Source organism: Etheostoma spectabile, chromosome 17, assembly GCF_008692095.1.
Source record: "Etheostoma spectabile isolate EspeVRDwgs_2016 chromosome 17, UIUC_Espe_1.0, whole genome shotgun sequence".
Classification (NCBI taxonomy): domain Eukaryota; kingdom Metazoa; phylum Chordata; class Actinopteri; order Perciformes; family Percidae; genus Etheostoma; species Etheostoma spectabile.
The window spans coordinates 15,814,790-15,831,878 of record NC_045749.1 but is presented as its reverse complement, the minus strand read 5'-3'; the positions used below and the strand labels follow the sequence as shown (position 1 = coordinate 15,831,878).

The 17,089-nt window shown below is 38.8% G+C and overlaps 1 protein-coding gene across 41 annotated transcripts in view; it reads right to left on the bottom strand.

The window, feature by feature from the left end:
- LOC116704888 (neurexin-1a) overlaps positions 1–17,089 on the bottom strand; it is a 261,617-nt gene that overhangs the window by 16,828 nt on the left and 227,700 nt on the right. The window lies entirely within an intron of this gene.

The following is a 17,089-nucleotide window of genomic DNA, read 5'->3' as shown; positions in this document are numbered from 1 at the left end:
AAAAGCGAATAAATACGATGTACCTGTAGTTCATTTTACGAAGGTCCTTCTAAAATGCTAAAAGCAAAGGCTCGCGGCTTGCAAAACATCATTAATCTAGCGGTAAAGTGCTGAAGCCATGGTGAACCTGAAGCACAGCTCATTTATCTGGCTCTGCTCAGAGCAGCAGCGAGCACACTACTATGAGATGTAGAGAGAAAACCTGGGGAGACAGTTGGGAGTATGAAACACGCTAATGGAAGACAAAGAGATAGTGTAGAGAGAAACCTGTTTTTAGTGTTCATACAAAATGTATGAACATGTTCATACCCACCAAGTACAGTGTCATTTTAAATACTTTAGGTGTCAGGGGAGTTTAATATACAAAGGTAAGAAAAGAAAAATAAATCTTACTAGACCTTACTAGACTTTGTGAAGTAAAGCTATTGACTGACCTTGGCTTGTGCACTGATTGAACCATCAAAGGGGATGTAGACCAGGAAATTCCAACCTGACTCAGCCAAAAGCACCCTGGTTCTTTCTTTAGCACTGTCATGCCAGATTTCGATCTCTGACGATTGATAATGGTCTTCCTTAATGAGATGTCCAGGCCAAGCCGCGGTCTGCATGCATGCATGCTAAAGCTTAGTCAGCAGTGTCATTCTGCTGGACACCAGGTTATCTACAACTCTACAAATACTTATCTGCTCCCCACTAATGCTCAACTAGACAGTGCCCAATGCCACTCTCTCTAATAACTTCTGTAGGAGTAGGTGGCTCTACTATAATGCACTACATTTCAACACTTCTCCTCAGAAAGCATGTTTTCCCCTTTTAATCGTGGCAGGGAGAGGAGGGCTGCTGCTTTTCAGAAAGGATGCTGTGTACTGCTAACCCGGTGCTCAAGAGCAAGAGACACCTTCCTCTGTGATAACCTGTTGGCATGTCTCTACGGAGATCTGTGGGTTTTTACATTGTTTTCTCTCTGCTCTAATTTGATGAATGCTCTCTGGCACACAACATGTCTCTTTGGAGACGAGCTGAAAGTCAGGAGGACACTGAAGGCATCTGAAGGGTTATCCGAAGCATGCCTCTGCTGTCCCGGTAATGTATTCCACTGAGGATGCTTGCTGTTTTCTTTTGCCTTTGTGTTCTTTCCGTAGTAAGCACTGTTTTTTCCCCACTATAAGCTAGTTTTGCAAAGCTCTCTCTCTCTTGGTTAATTGCTGATCGGTGACAACAATATGGATTTTTATACACAGTGTCTGTAATATGTTTCTCATTAAGATCTGTAAATCCCAATGCTGTTATCAGACAGTAAAGATCGGGTTGATTGAAAAATCAAACAGAAAATGTCTCCATGTTATCATAACACATTAAAAATTCCTGTCTGCTAAACTGCACACAAACCTGCAGATTTTTTTCTAAACTTCTGATCTTTGTCCTACTACGTCTGATCATTATCTACATGACCCACACTGCATTTAATCCATAAAAAGTAAGCTTTCTACCAAATAAGCGTTCCACACGTGCTGTCAAGGAAGAGGACAAGGAAGAAATCATTGATAGAGGTGGACTGCACGAAAGTCTCTCCAACTGAGAATATTTGTCTTAATATTGTAATATCAAGTCCAATGTTATATTGTATTTAATAATCTTTTATTCTAATCTCACTTTATATGCCGATAGAAAGACAGAAATGTGACTTCAGGATTAAAAAACGTAAAATGTGTTTTCACTTACAGATGGAGTGTGTTCACTGAAATATCAAGGACAATAATTAAATACATTATATTTGATCAAGGGTATTTCTCCACTAATGATGCTCAGAATAGTTATAGAAATTATTTAAGGTTTGTGCATTTTGTTCTTTTCTTAAAGGAAAAGAAAACGATATTGCATCCTTTTCTGCATGTTGTTTTATTTAGTTTGATGTTGAACAATCTCTAACTGCCTTAAGGTTGTTCAAATTGTACTTCGTATTGTCCTCATGTTTCTATTATTTCCATCATCTCATGGTAATCTCGGATAAGTCACATCAAGGACTCCGCCAATGCTATAGCTAACACGTTTTTTAGTTTTTTTTTATCTTGTCTGTAATTGGCACCGGCCATTGAAGCCAAAGCTCCAAATGCCTCTATAAAATCAGTGCAATCCGTGTTCTGTTCCTGCTCAAACCCTGTGCCATTATTTCTCATGCTGGCACTGATTTACAACAATGGCGGCCTGCTAGTGTCCAGGTCTGACCAGAGTTGTGGTCCGCACAGACTAATTGGGAGGAGTTTGTTGTCCCAAGCTTCACTCCTGCAACAACACATCATTAGTGTGCCAGTGAGAGGGAGGGAGAGGGAGCGAGTGAGGCGATGGGACGGCAGATAGAAACGGCTCATGGTTTGAAACGGGATGAATTTACCCATGGCAGCTATCACACTGCAGCAGCAGCTCTTATCAGAACGCCTGATGACACCCAAGTATCTAACTTAGCACCCTGGAACTAGGTCGATGTTGATGAATAATTTAGTCCCAGATGCTCAATAGATTCCGACTGAATAATGAAGGGGTGTGGGCCTCTAAGACTGGGAGTTCAGCTCAGTGTGCCTGGCCTTCGCCCACACTCTTCCTACTGCTGGTCTGCCAAGCTGTCAACATCATGGACTCGCACAGACAAAGACTTCAGCATGGATGGAAGACAACGGAATGACATTATCGCAGCACAGCTACATTGATGGATTTTTATATTATATACAGTATTTATATAAATATATATACATATATACAGAATATATATATATTAGAGCTGTCAAATGATTAAAATATACATCGCAAAAATTTATCTATTCTTAATGTCCCTTGATTTCTTTTTGACCCATTATTTTTTCTCATGTTACTACTCTTTGGCCGGCTCGCACACATACACAGTACATACATACATACTGTATATACATATATACACACACACACACATATGTTTATATACATATACATACACACATATATATACTACATATATACATATGATAAACATACACACACACACACACACACACACACACACACACACACACACACACACACACACACACACACACACACACACACACACACACACACACACACACACACACACACACACACACACAGATTACCAAAACAAAACAAAAATATATTCAAAAGAGCAACTAACACCAGGTGTTTCGTTAATTTTCCGGGAAATTAATTGTAGAGATGTTACTAAAATATTGTCAACTAAGAGTTTCACTGAGCAAGGCGTGTTACTGTCATCAGAATAGCTGCACTATAATATCTGTTCTCATACAAAATATAATTCATCTGTCATAATTGCAAAATCTTGCATCAAAAAGAAAAATGCAAAAATGTATAGCTAAAAAGATAACATTTGGGGAAATAATAGGCAAGGTTGAGATAATTTGCTTTTAAAAAAACGTGTAGAAATTGCTTGTTAGTAAAAGGCTATTTTTTTAACTAATTATATGATAAACAAAACAGTTTTACCAACAACAATCCTGAATTTTATGACTCCAACAACTTTGATGTTAATCAAGACATAAGGTCACATAACTATCTTGTTTAATAAACTTAGTAATTGGTATCTTCTTCTTTCTCCTTTGACTGCCTGCATATGCAATAGAGTAAAACTGGCCATGGTGGACAGCTGTTTTCACTTGCTAAGTTATGAGACACCATCCCTTTTGGGAGAAAGCTTTTGCTTTATTTAAAATGAAGCAGCTGTTGCTGCAACTGGACCTCAGGCAGAGTATCAAAGTGTCATTAAAAAAAGAATGGTCGAAGGCTCTGCATCTTCTCCCCTGGTACCGGCATGTTCCTGTCTTGCCATACATCTTCCTTGAGGCTTAAGTCACTGCACCCCAGACAGTCTAACAAGGCGCTGGGAGGCAGCTTCACACACCTGGTACAACCCACAGCACGCAGTGTGGAATCATATAAGCATAGTTTTACACAGAAACATAGACATGCCCAAGATGACTGGTAAGGACATTCAATTTCTGTTACACGTCAACAGTCAGGTGGAATTAATCTGTCCAAAAACAGTTCTTTGTTAATGCGTATGTCTACAGAAAAGCACTGGGTATCATTAGTACATGGGCGTGTTAAGGTTGTTGCTAATGTGAAAGGGGTGTTAATGTATTTCTTCTTGTGGGCGTAAAGCCAAAGGAATGAATACAGTTAAACCAGCATATTTTGAGTCTAACAATTAAAGACAAACAATACGGCTTGGGAATGAGTGAGCAGTGACAGGTCAATTGCTAGCCTGGTGCACAGGCCCAAAAAAAGCTACTGCTATGTAAAACGAAAGGCTGCATTTAAGAGAGTGATACAAAAGGGACAGGTAGGGGCTAATGTAGGAGTGTAAAACTGTACTGTACAAGAAGTTATGGATATAAGGTAAATATAGAGCTGCTTCAAAATGTAGACATGCCCGTGCCCTCATTAAACACAGTCTTTCTCGGGGGACCTGAAAACACTGCTGTGTGAGGACTTCTTTTAATGTTGCTGCTTCAAGGCACTGCTGCGGCACTTTGTAGATGTTTCTCATGTCCCCCTCAGAATCTCGCTCAACTTATTTTTCAGGAACAGTCATCCACATGGCCTTCATAAAAATTCAAGATTCAACATGTAATGTGTTGTCTGAAATGGCTCAGTGGGAGGAAGCAGCCCATTTCCTAGTCAGTGCCTGCGTCACACTGTCACTATGTCAGTCACTGACTTAGAGTGAACCATGTGTGACTGGTGCCCAATTAATCTCCTCATACAACGCGAGACCTTCTGTGTGACGGATGACAAATAGTTATTTAGGTTTCTAAATAAGCATGGTGCTTATTAGTTATTACTAGGAACATATCAATAATGTGCACACAATATGGGCAAGTGCCTGTAGTCACTTCACAGTGCAGAAAGAGTGCACATCGAGCGGCTGCCATGTAGGATACAGCTTCAAGAAGATTACACAGGAGAAGGCTGGATGCCTTCTGTTAGCTACATGCCCTAAATGATAAAAACTTAATATGAAATTCATAACACTATCTGCCTCCATCTACCTCCTACGCTCCCCCCTCTTGTTCTTTCCTTTCTTCTCTCTTTTGCCTATGCATAAACACTGCTCCATTGAAGTATATTACATGGTTGACTTTGTCCCTCCCCCTTATCCCTGGTTTCACACTTCTTAGATAAATGAAATCTGTCTGCATTAAAGCATTTTTCCCTCTGGATACCCTGATATTTTTGTTATCTGAAATCGAATCTTGAGCTCTGTGCGCTGTGTCTGTAGCTCGCCTTGGTAGTAATCTGGCCTGAGAGCAGAGAACTGCCCTGGAGGAATATCATACACTAATGATAAGCTGGGGAGTGAGGGAGGAATAACAAATACCAGAGAATGGCTTGTAATCATGGCACTAAATGCTAACATACAAACACTACAAACAGTTCAATCCCAAATAACCATATAATTCTTCATCTTCTTCTGCCTTTTGCTCAAAATCTAAAAATAGCTGACAAATTTAAGCATGTGTCTGTGTTTTTTTTTTTGAAAAAGAGAAAGCAGGAGAGGAAGAGATATTCAGCCTGGCCACAAATCATTGTCTTTCTGACTTTACCTGCAACTTGACATGCAGTCCCAGTCCCTCATCAGGTGACAGGAACAAATTTGTCATCCTAATATAGATGCCATCACTGCTGCGATAAATGTGAGCGGGCCTAATTCCCGTGTGTAACATTTGCAAAAACATGACATGAGAAAAGAAGAAGAGAAGCTTTGCCCTACAACAGCAGACCAGGTCGCCTGTAGCTCCCACAGAGCGCCATCATAATCAGATTCCTGTCCTCCAGGTCTAGATGTGTCATTCACAAAGGGCCGAGTACTATAAAACTAAGGAGCAATGCTCTTGTTCAGTGGAGTTGAAACAATAGACACAGTAATACAATTCAGGGTGGAAATAATTGAAAAAAATCTTAATAATAGAAAGCCTAAATTGGCAGCATTTATGGAGCCTCCAAAGGAAAATAGATTTTTCATCACTAATCCATCCCTGTGGCGGTGTTGTAATGCCATGTATTTTTGACTGGACCTTCTTTGAATTATTTATAGATACCTTTTTTTGTATAATTTATTTTTTCTTTTAAATTTTGATTCCGCTTTGGACTTGCAAAAACATGCTGTAATGGAATAAATCAATATTTTGTGATAATATGCTTATTTGCTTTCCTGCCAAGAGTAAGAGGAAAACATTTATACCACTCTTATGTCTGTATGCTAATTATGAAGCTACAGCAAGCAACCACATTAGCTTAGCACAAAGACTGAAAACAGGGGGGCACAGCAAGCCTAGTTATGTTTAAAGATAACAAAATCCACCTAGCAGCACTTCTAAAGCTCATTACTAAACACGTTTTATCTTGTGGGATTAATCCATGCAAAAGAAAGTGTAAACATAGTCGTTTCTTGGAGTCTCTGCTGGTTGTCTGGCAACCCTAGAATCTCCCGTAAAACCACAACATGTCCTTTTTACACTCTGGTTTTTGAACAAATTAAACAAACTTGGTAATGATTGAGCTTAGATGTGCTGTTAGGCCTACTTTGAGCCAGACTAGCTGTTTCCCCGTTTCCAGTCTTTGTGCTATGCTAACTGGCCACTGGCTGTAGATTCCTATTTACTGTATAGATATAAGAAATTAACATCTCACTCTTGTCAAGAAAGGGAATATTTCCCAAAATATCCATTTATTCATTTAAATAAATGTATTCAAATCATAAGCACTTGTTGGTTTGATTGAATTATATTCCTTCCCCAAGGCCATTTCTCCAATACTGTCTGTCTCTTGTCCACTTGCCTAACAAACAAACAGGCTTCATTTGCTGGCATGCGGATATCTCTTGGAACTTCCTAATTGAATTTATTTGGTAATGACGTTACTTTATATAATTCTACCTTCCATCCCTTAACTCGCCTTCATACTAGATGTTCAACATCAGATCAAGATCAAGCCCTTATCTTTGACAGGACAGCTGAAGACACGGAAGGGAAAAGAGAGGGGGAATGACATGCTGCAAAGGGCCGCAGGTTGGAGTCGAACCCAGGCCCGCTGCGTCGAGGAGCAAACCTCTACACACGGGCGCATGCTCTACCAACTGAGGCATCTAGGCTGACACTGACACTTGGCTGACACTTTCTACCAGCTTTTGAGAAATATATATTGTTTTTAAAAATGGAGAGAGCTCATCACAGCTCAATGAGCAGTTGGCAGCGCTCATGTTCATGATGTGATGTATAAACCAGTTGATCCTGGAATCTTGCAGGTGGGAGCAAGCACTGTAGGACAAATTGTACGTTATGTTCAACATTTAGCCCGGGACTATTTTGTGTTTCTACAAAAAATAACAGCAATTGTCCTGAGAGACAACAATATGGTCTATAAAACATGCTGTAAATCTGTCAGTGTCAGTATCTCCTCCACGAACAATCCAACACTTTGCAAAAAACAGAGACGACATTCACAGTGCGTAGGTTTCATTGTTGTCATCCAAACAGACTCAGTGGGGCAATCTGTATTGCTCTGTACTAATGCCAGCAGTGTAAACCAGCAAAAACAAAAGATGTTTCTTTGTTGACTATCTTAATAATAATATTAGTATGTTTGATGTACTTGTCTGTAACCATTTTAGAAAATGTTTAAAACAAGCACACAGAAAATAAGGCACCAAAGGAAGAAAAGGCATCCCAGGGCATTAGCTGGCTAATGTTCAGAACATGTACCTGCTGCAGACAAACTGTCAACCCTCTGCTGTCAACTATTAAAAAATGCAAAAATTCATCAAATTATGTGAACGCACGTCAACGCACACTGGCATGCATGTGTTCACCCCTGCCAAGGTGGACTGGATCAGCGAGTCACATGGACACATGGAAGGGCAGCTTCCATAATGGCCCCAGGTGAGGCTGAGATGATGGATATGGTCTGTCGCTGGGAGTGAACGCCCTGGGCCTGGGGCCACAGTGGGTCGACAGCGTTACCTCCTTTGCCATCTGTCAGCATTGGGTGGGCACAAACCCATGACCGGGGCCTGGGGCAAACACACATCAGCATCACCTTCAACAATACACACCTCACTTTAGGGGCAAAGTGGGCAGTTCAGCACACAACACACAAGTGCAGATCTGCCAATCTACATTCTGTATTCTACAATTTGACCCCATTCTGCACTGAGCAAATGATTGTTACGCGTGCAGCCACTGAATTATCCACTCTGTTTTTTTAGTTTCTTCAGTTTGGATAGGTGGTGACACCATGCCTTTTCATAAAGAAATATATGACAATAAATATAAAAAAGAAAAATCAATAGTACGCCTGTCAGTGAAGCGAGCCATTTGATAGCCATCGCTCTGTTTTTCCTCTCAAGCTTACAGTATCTCAGGAGCATGATGGTCAATCCCATACATCTGCATTGCAGGGGAAATCTTATCCCGAGGATGTTTTCTTTCTGTGAATAATTGAAGGCACCACAACCTTACAGGGCACTGACACTCAGGCCAAACACTGCAGTATGTCTCTTTGTTCATGAGACAGTTTACTATTATGAAATGAAATAAGACTCATCCAACATGACTGATTACTTCTGCCTGTTAATGTGGAACACTTAGTGTTTCCTTACTCACCTCTCCATTGTTAGCTACTAACTCTATTTCATACTGTACAAAAATGTGAATCCAAGCTAAAATACTACTCTTCTCAAATATGTATCAAGCACAAAGGGAGGAAATCAAAAGAAAGACAAAGAGATGAGGACTAGTTTGAGATTAGGATGTCCCTCATACTTTGGGCCTTTTCAAAACCATGATTTTACTTTTTCCATGACAGTTTACTTCCAATATGACATAGGACCATGTTCCCATATCTGTTGGGGAGGAGCTGGGCAGACTCTGCATTTCATTTAACCATCATTGGAGTTCAGTGGTGGCCAAATTGCATGCCATTTACCGTCAACAGCCTGGGATCTTACCTCGGTCTCTACGACCTTCCATTAAAAACAAAATGTAATAAAAGCCATCTTAAAAAACAACTACCAATCATGAAATTCAGCAGTGTGAGCGGTGTATATGAGTCACAATCACATGGCTGACACCAACACAAACACAGATGGGTATGATGGCTACACAATGAACAAACAAAGTAATCTTATCTTATGCTTTTTATTCTGAGATAAATCATCAGAAACATAAATCTTAGCTGCCAGCACTTCAGAATAAAGTTCAGGCTTTCTTGTTAAATGCTTGAATTTTTTTTCCATTAGTTGACGGGAAAAGTGCCTTTTTGACTAATTAAGTATATGCCTGTCAATCAAAAATAGACTTACTGTACTATTGTGAGCAGTCTATGTGCTTAATTCCTTGGTCAAATTTAAATGTTGTTAGAACGTTGTTAGAAGACAGACACAAGATAAAAACTAAACGGCTTATCTTGTAAAACGACAAAGGTAGGTTAGTTAACTGGAATAACAAGTTAGTAACGTAAGCTCACTATCACAAACTTAACAACCAGTATGGGAAGGTGTTGCCATTGTCACAGGCTCTGATTTTGTTTCAAGCTATAAATTGAAGATTATTGCACCACCTCTGTGTCTTCTTAATTAACTTAATGACACTGACATTTGAAAGTCATCAAATGTTAAAAGAAAATATGCATTAGCGCCACTTTTTCCATTGTTGTCTGTCTCATAACTGAACATCACTTGCCTACCAAGCGGAGCATTGAAAGGATGACAAAAGCCCCGGTGTCAATGACGTATATTGGAAACTTACTATGTAAAACTTAGTGGAACAAAAGGCATAACCTCAAACCTAGACTAAACTGCTTCTTGTTTAGCTCCAGGTTACGGCTCATCAATGTCCTGCCTGTCTGATCACATATGAAATCAAACAGGCTCTAATACATCATTCAGAGAAAAATTGTACGCAGAAAAAAATAAGCTTTTCATAGTTGTCTGCTGTACATCTTTATGAGTTTTTGTTTTGAATTATGATTTTAAATATTTGGTTTTCATTGAGAGTTGCTCAAAATTAAATCTATCCTTATGATCAGATGTGAATTGTCAACATGTAACAGTAGATCTCATGCATCTAAAAGACTAAACAATCCTTAAGCTCATATCCAAGTACCCTATCATGGAGCACAATTAAATAACCTGCACTGCATGTGTGCAGTTGGCTGAGGAGTGCTTAACACCCAAGGTAAGTCTCAGATCTTAGTATTGATGCATGCAGGATTAGTAATAAATCTAGGCTGTGCAGACTTATAGCAGCTTGAGCTTGTAAAACAATAATCCCTACCAGTATCAGGACAACCACAACAATGCCGAAAGGTAGTACCAGATACAATAAAGAGAAGGAGTACATGGATGATTATTAAAGAAGTGAATCTGCAGACTGAGCTGTTATTGGATACTAAATTGCAGATGATTTTTCACCCCAAGATTTCTGCGACACTAAGTTTATTACAGTGTCTTTGTAAGAGCCAGTGAGGGAGGCAACGAGGTACCAAAACACTGCACAGAAGATGTAGCAGTGCAGCATGTAAAATCTCCGATTATCCCTGTGAATTATAGAGAGGCCAGGTTTCTGCCCCACGTCTCAGGGATCAAGACAAACAGAGTCACTACAAGCCAGTTCAGCCATAACTGAACCATGTGCTGTGAGTGCAAATTAAATGGCCCACCCAATATGTTGCACGCTTCCCTCGAACAACCATGACACCCATCTCACCTAGGGTTAATTCAGAAATAGTGGCGCCAATTGTCTATGTGGTGTTAATGATGTGATATAGTGGCCATTCATTCTCCCCAGGGACAGGCCACTATATCACATTTTATATTTGTTGCTGGTGGAAATTCAAAATGCATCTTTTGAATTTCCACCAGCAACAAATATAAAAATGAATTTGCACTCTGCAACAAAGGTTATGAAAGAAATTAATATTAGTTGTGTTGAAGAATTACCATATTGGCCTGAATACAAGAAAAAGATTCTAATATGTTTGAACACATGGCATGTTAGCATGCTGATGTTAGAATTCAGCTCAAAGCACCGCTGTGCGTAAATTGTGCCTAAAAAAGTTGTTATATTGAAACCAAAAAAGGCAACATTAACGTTAAAAAAAAAAATTGCTCTAGTCTAGAGTGTCTGCTACATTTGGTCAAGTGTCAAGTCAAAGATTAGTTACTAATTATATCATAAAAAAGAACCAACAATTAATGTTGAGTGTTATTATTAAAAGGTAGATTATAGCTATAAACACTGACTTAAAAAAAAACATGTTTGATGCAAAACAGAATATTAGCAAAGCACAAACCACATTTTGGGTTCTACATACTGATACAAAAACACAGCCAAGGTTCTGTTGCATTACTGAAATACTGCATGCTGTATCATCTTATCATATGACATTTTTCTCTTGGAGTTTTCTGTCCTTGTGCCTCGCATGATGCTTGAGCCAATACCAACTTTAGAGGATGTACCTGCTGACAGCACTGCTGGTGGATAGCAGTCTCACACTCTGACCGGTTGTGAGATTTATATACTGTATGTGTGCTGGCCAGGGTTGATAATACAGAGCAATGCAGGTGAGGATCCATCACTGTCAAGCGTTCTCAATGTCTCTTCTAGATAGCAGGCTTTCGTCTTTTCTTTCTTTTTTGCTGGGAAGGTAACAGCTACATTGTATCTCTTATCCTTGAATGGTTTTGATTAAGCATCATCTAGTGTCAAATTCTATCTTTCTGCAGCGTTTTTCGTCATTTTGTCCACCAGCCCTTTAAGAAGCTAAAATGGCGTGCCACATTTTTGTGTTTGTTAACAGAACCATCTAAAAGGCCATCATTGGACAATGTTAGGAAAAGGGCAAGCAGTTAAAAAAATACCTGGCAGGTGATTGGATGGACCATTGGTCTAGCAAACTCTTGCCAGTCGGGAGAATGGCAACATCTTTTCAATCAGGAAAAGGCTTCAGTGCCGTTCTTTGTTCTTCTTTCACTAAAGAAATACTCTCTAGGTGGGATGTAACGGGTGCTTTTGCAGCATCTATGCAAACCCCCTCAGGAGACATCATTGCCCTTTGAACATATACCTAAACCACACCCGTAGTTCATTGCTGGACAAGGATTGGTCATCCCGCAATTCATCATGTCCAAGGTAATTAACATGCTGCAATACACAACATGTTGTGGCTTCCATATATTTAGCATTTAATGCAGACATTGCAATGGTACCAAATAGTTGCATATTTGCAGCTGTAAAATGTTAACAAAAAAAATACAAAAAACTGCAATGTTTACACAACTTTGTTTTTTTTAAAGAAATTGAGAACTCACACTAAACTGATTAAAATATTTTCTTAGGGAGGAGAGAGATTAACAAAAGGTAGGTCACTATAAAGCGGATAGTGGCTGACCATCATACCTGTGTGGGTTGGCAGTTTGGGTTAAAAATTGACATCAGCAGATAGGGTACTGTATATTTCAAATGTATCTCCAATTAGCACAAAGAGTTCACTTAGGGAAAGCAATAATTTTCCCAAACAATAAATAAATGAAGTCAGGGTAGGAACAGTCCAAAAAAAATCAATGAACAAGAGAAGCAAGTAGCATGTGTTGGTGTATATGTACAATAGCTGGTCCATTGTTTGTGAATGCATACACAAGTGCATTATGGTTTAATTAGATGTGACAAGGCACCGCTACAGAGAGCAGACACTTCATTAAGACATGACAGTAAGGCCCTTAGAGTAAGCTACTCGTCTGCATAGGACAGGAAGAACACAGCAGAAAAAAACACGACAGAGATTATTTGACATGTACGAGCCAAGTGTGGAATCTCTTAGTCAGGAAACCTCAAGATATGATAAAAAATAAACGGTCACTTCATGCTAGGTCTAAGTAGTATTTACCATCTTTGTATTTGAGGGGGTTGTAAGTCCTGGAATTGAATCAATCCCATAAACAAAGGGGGGATAACTATTAATAACAATTCTGACTCATCATCTTTTTTCCCATGGCGCATTTCTTCCCTGATTTGACCAGTGTGCTCTATACTGATACTATTCTTTGTTGATATAGCATGTGTGGACACGTACTGGACTGAGTAGAATATATTCAATAAAATTATAACCCCAGTCAAGCATTCAAAGAACTTTTGTGATAGTGCACCTGAGAAGGCAGAGTCCCCCCAGGACCCTTCAAAATTATTATATTAATGATGATTAGGACGGACTTTACCCTCTAGGAGATGAGTGTCTAGTGCAAGAATACATACCCTAAATCTACAGAGCCAGTTCAACGGAGATTTAATTGTGCTGTCATTTTGACATGTGTCAATGTGTTTTTTTTAAATTTTTATTAAAAGGCATGTATTTAGGGTAATCAGATATCAGAGACTAGGGATTATGTCTATTCATGAGAAAAATGTTTGAAGATTATTGTATCAAGCTCTGTTTCATTATTCTCTCACCATTGCAATCCTGTGGACATCATTTTACTGGCAATCTGTTAAGGAGACAAAGTTCAGTTATCTCTCGTGTTTTGTCAATATATGCTGATCTAACAGTCCTTAACAATCCTGTAAATTTTTTTAAGGATTTGGATTCCTTAGTATTCACTAAGTTTTGCCCACTTCTGAGTGAAGAATTTGGTTGAATTCTTCTCGTAACTCAATTAAACATACAATCCACACATTCTGTTCTGTGTTTCTGGGTGCGAGTATTCAATCTCCCCTTAGTTCCCTTTTGGTGTCCACAAACTCCTGAGGGAAACATCTGGCTCTTAAGCTGCTAAATGCTCCACTATGTTCACCAGCTAGTCAGAGTTGCGTATTGGTGTTTGAAACTGGGAAGGCAGTGTATGTGGGTTCATCACTATGAGCAAAACATTTCCAAAAAATAGGATTATAGGTGGTTTAAATATTAATATTGAAAGCAATAGGCACTTACAACAAGTGTATTTGCCTGAATTCATGTGTGCTGAGTTAACGCCAAAGTATCTTGGCCATTACCTCTCACTGCTAGACAGGCCTATAAATGGTCTCAAATCTATTTGTCTTATGGTTTTTGGTTCCAATTGTGCTCTTAGACAGCCCGATCTACATTTTCTGGAGCACCACTTTAACCAAGTTTTAATGGTTAGAGTCTGATACAGTGGGGCCAGTTATGCTAAAAAATGTACGTGCCTCAGTAATGTAAAGCTCTCAGGATATAAAAGCATTAATTGAATTGCAATTGCCATCAGTGTTGAGATGGAACATCTAGACAATGATTCAAATCCTGCCTATTCAACGGAAAGGACAGTGAATGCATTTTCCAGAGGCCGGACACTGCTTTTCTAAGAGTAGTTTCGTGAGACAGTAATGTCATACCTCGGGAGCTCTCCATGAGAAGGTCATCCGTTGAATGAAACTAAACGCATTGACATCTCCCAATACTCATTGATCTCTCTGCCTACATCACAGTGCTACTTTTTAATCCAATGACCTTTCTTTTCTGTAGGAATCCATTAGAAAACACCTTAGCCAACACAGTTAGCCTTGACTATTCTCCTTTTTTCCAAGCCTTTAAATGCCACTTTAAAAGGTGAGCTTGCCACATAATTTGACAGTACAATGTCTCTAAATTAATTTGGCCAAAATCATCACAGTATCACCACTAATCTGCCTGAAGCCGTACTAATACACCACATACTTAAAAAAAAAACAGGCACAAGTAGATTCTCAAAAAAAAGAGGATCTAATGTACAGTTAAAAATGAGTTGAACTGCACATTACACTGGTTAGCATCTAAACCAATAGCTGTACACTTGAATGCAATGAAGTAAACTGTAACTGATTAAACTATTTAAACAGAATCTGGTTAGCATAAGGGCATATTATCAGATATCCAAACATCAGATTATATCTAAAGCTGAAAAATGTTGTGTATTTTAATCAATATCTCTGTAATACACTGCATTGCTAAATTGTCATGGTCAGTTATATCACTTCATTTCTCCCCTGATGAAAAGGCCTGAAAAAGGCAGGCATCCGTCTTATCAAGCCTGTTCCTTTGAGCCAATCTCTTGGTTCCTTGGTGGCAATTTATAACACCACATGGCGCTGGGATATGATTATAGTCTATTGTGTGATATTACGCCTGCATTACATGCTCCTACCACGGTTCATGAACCATGCTGAGTCTGAGAGAAAACCATTCCACTAGATCAATATTTATGATTGTATTATTTGTCAGCATCTGCAGACCCTTACACAAACTGTTATAATGGTCAAAGTGAGCGAGCGAGAGAGAGAGAGAGAGAGAGAGAGTTAGGGGATGGCCATTAATATGGGTTCTTTACAAATGCTGAAAAAAAGAAAAAAAAAAACTAGGTGCAAATTATCTATGAGTTTGTCATTTCATAATATGAGCTGAAGGTTGAACAGGCTGCTAAACTGACAGAAAAGCTTGATTTTGTTATGCTTTGAATATAATTGATCTTTAAAAAAAGCTCTACATACAGCTTAAGCATGACTTCATAGATACATAAACGTTTAAGGTTTTTTATGGTTTCCTTAATTTTCATTAATATTAAAAGGGTTTTAGAGAACTTACTTCTGAACAATGAAACTAATAAACACAGTATTACACTTCAAAAGTCACTCAACATTTTTTTCTATAATCCTTGAAATAGCCTGAGATGTATGTGCATTTGCTGTTGTCTCAGTGAGACTGTAAAGGCAGAAAAAAAGTTATACAATCTGTCAAAAAATAATTATTTGTGTATATTTTTCAATATTAAGTCAAACCCACTCCCTCCTGGAGATGCTAAACGTTTCCTTTAACCAATCCAATTAATCCAAAATGAGTTAAATTCAAATTGAATTGAAAGTACATTTGTGAAAGCTGGTTAACCCCTGATTCAAGGGTAATTTTAGTGTACAATTCTGCTTCATTTAAGCTACTATGTATGCTTTTCCTGCAACTGATTTACAGAATATTTGAAATTCTGACACACATTTGAACTGTGTGTATAGTCTTAGTACCTTCATGGTTTCTATGATACATTATGTGCTTCCTATCAGGGCTTACTTGAAATATTAATGTAATATAAAATGCCCATTATTTAAACAAATAAAAGCTTTGTGTTAATCAGCTTTGAAAGCTATAACAGAGCAGCTTTGGCTCCATTTCAATTAAAGCACATTTCTTAGTTCTCAATGAGGTCACTTTTCGATTTGATTGTACAGGCTGAAAATTTCCTGGGGGCCGTGAAGCTCCTATTTTTCTTTGTATGACCAACACATGAAGCCATTTCCTACATTCTAACTATGCTATGTTCAGTGCTCAGGTATTCCTAGATCGTAATGAAGTTCTGCCAGCATGTTTATTGCAAGCCAATTCCTGATGCAATGATGCAAGTAAGTAAAGAAACATTTTGAATTAGCATTTTGAGAACTTCTGAGAAACACTTACACTTGGATTAGGAATTTGATTCTTATAGGCACACAGAATTTCTAAATGGCATAATTCTTTTTTATAGTATTTATTCGGCTGCGAGAGAATGGTCTGATTGCCATTTCCTTAGACAGGACATACATTTTGTGTTGCATTGTTTAGTCACACATAGTGACATTTGAGAAGTATTATGTTCCTGTACATGCCACAAAGCTCATGCAGGGCTGATAAAGATGATGGAAGACCACTATGATGATTATCTCTCTAACACACACACACACACACACACACACACACACACACACACACACACACACACACACACACACACACACACACACACACACACACACACACACACACACACACACACAACCATGCCACATCTGATTGCACGGGGAGAAACGCTCCACAGTGTGCCCGTAGACCCACTCCCAGTGGTGGAACAATGCACTTATTACTATCAGTTTTTAGGTCAGAGGTCTTGAAGAAAATGAAAGGAGTGACACAATTAAGTAAGGCAAACGCTCCACTATATAAGAGCATAATGATGAGATGTGTTATATTAAGCCATGATGTGCTTAATGTCATGCTGTGCATTGTGAATATT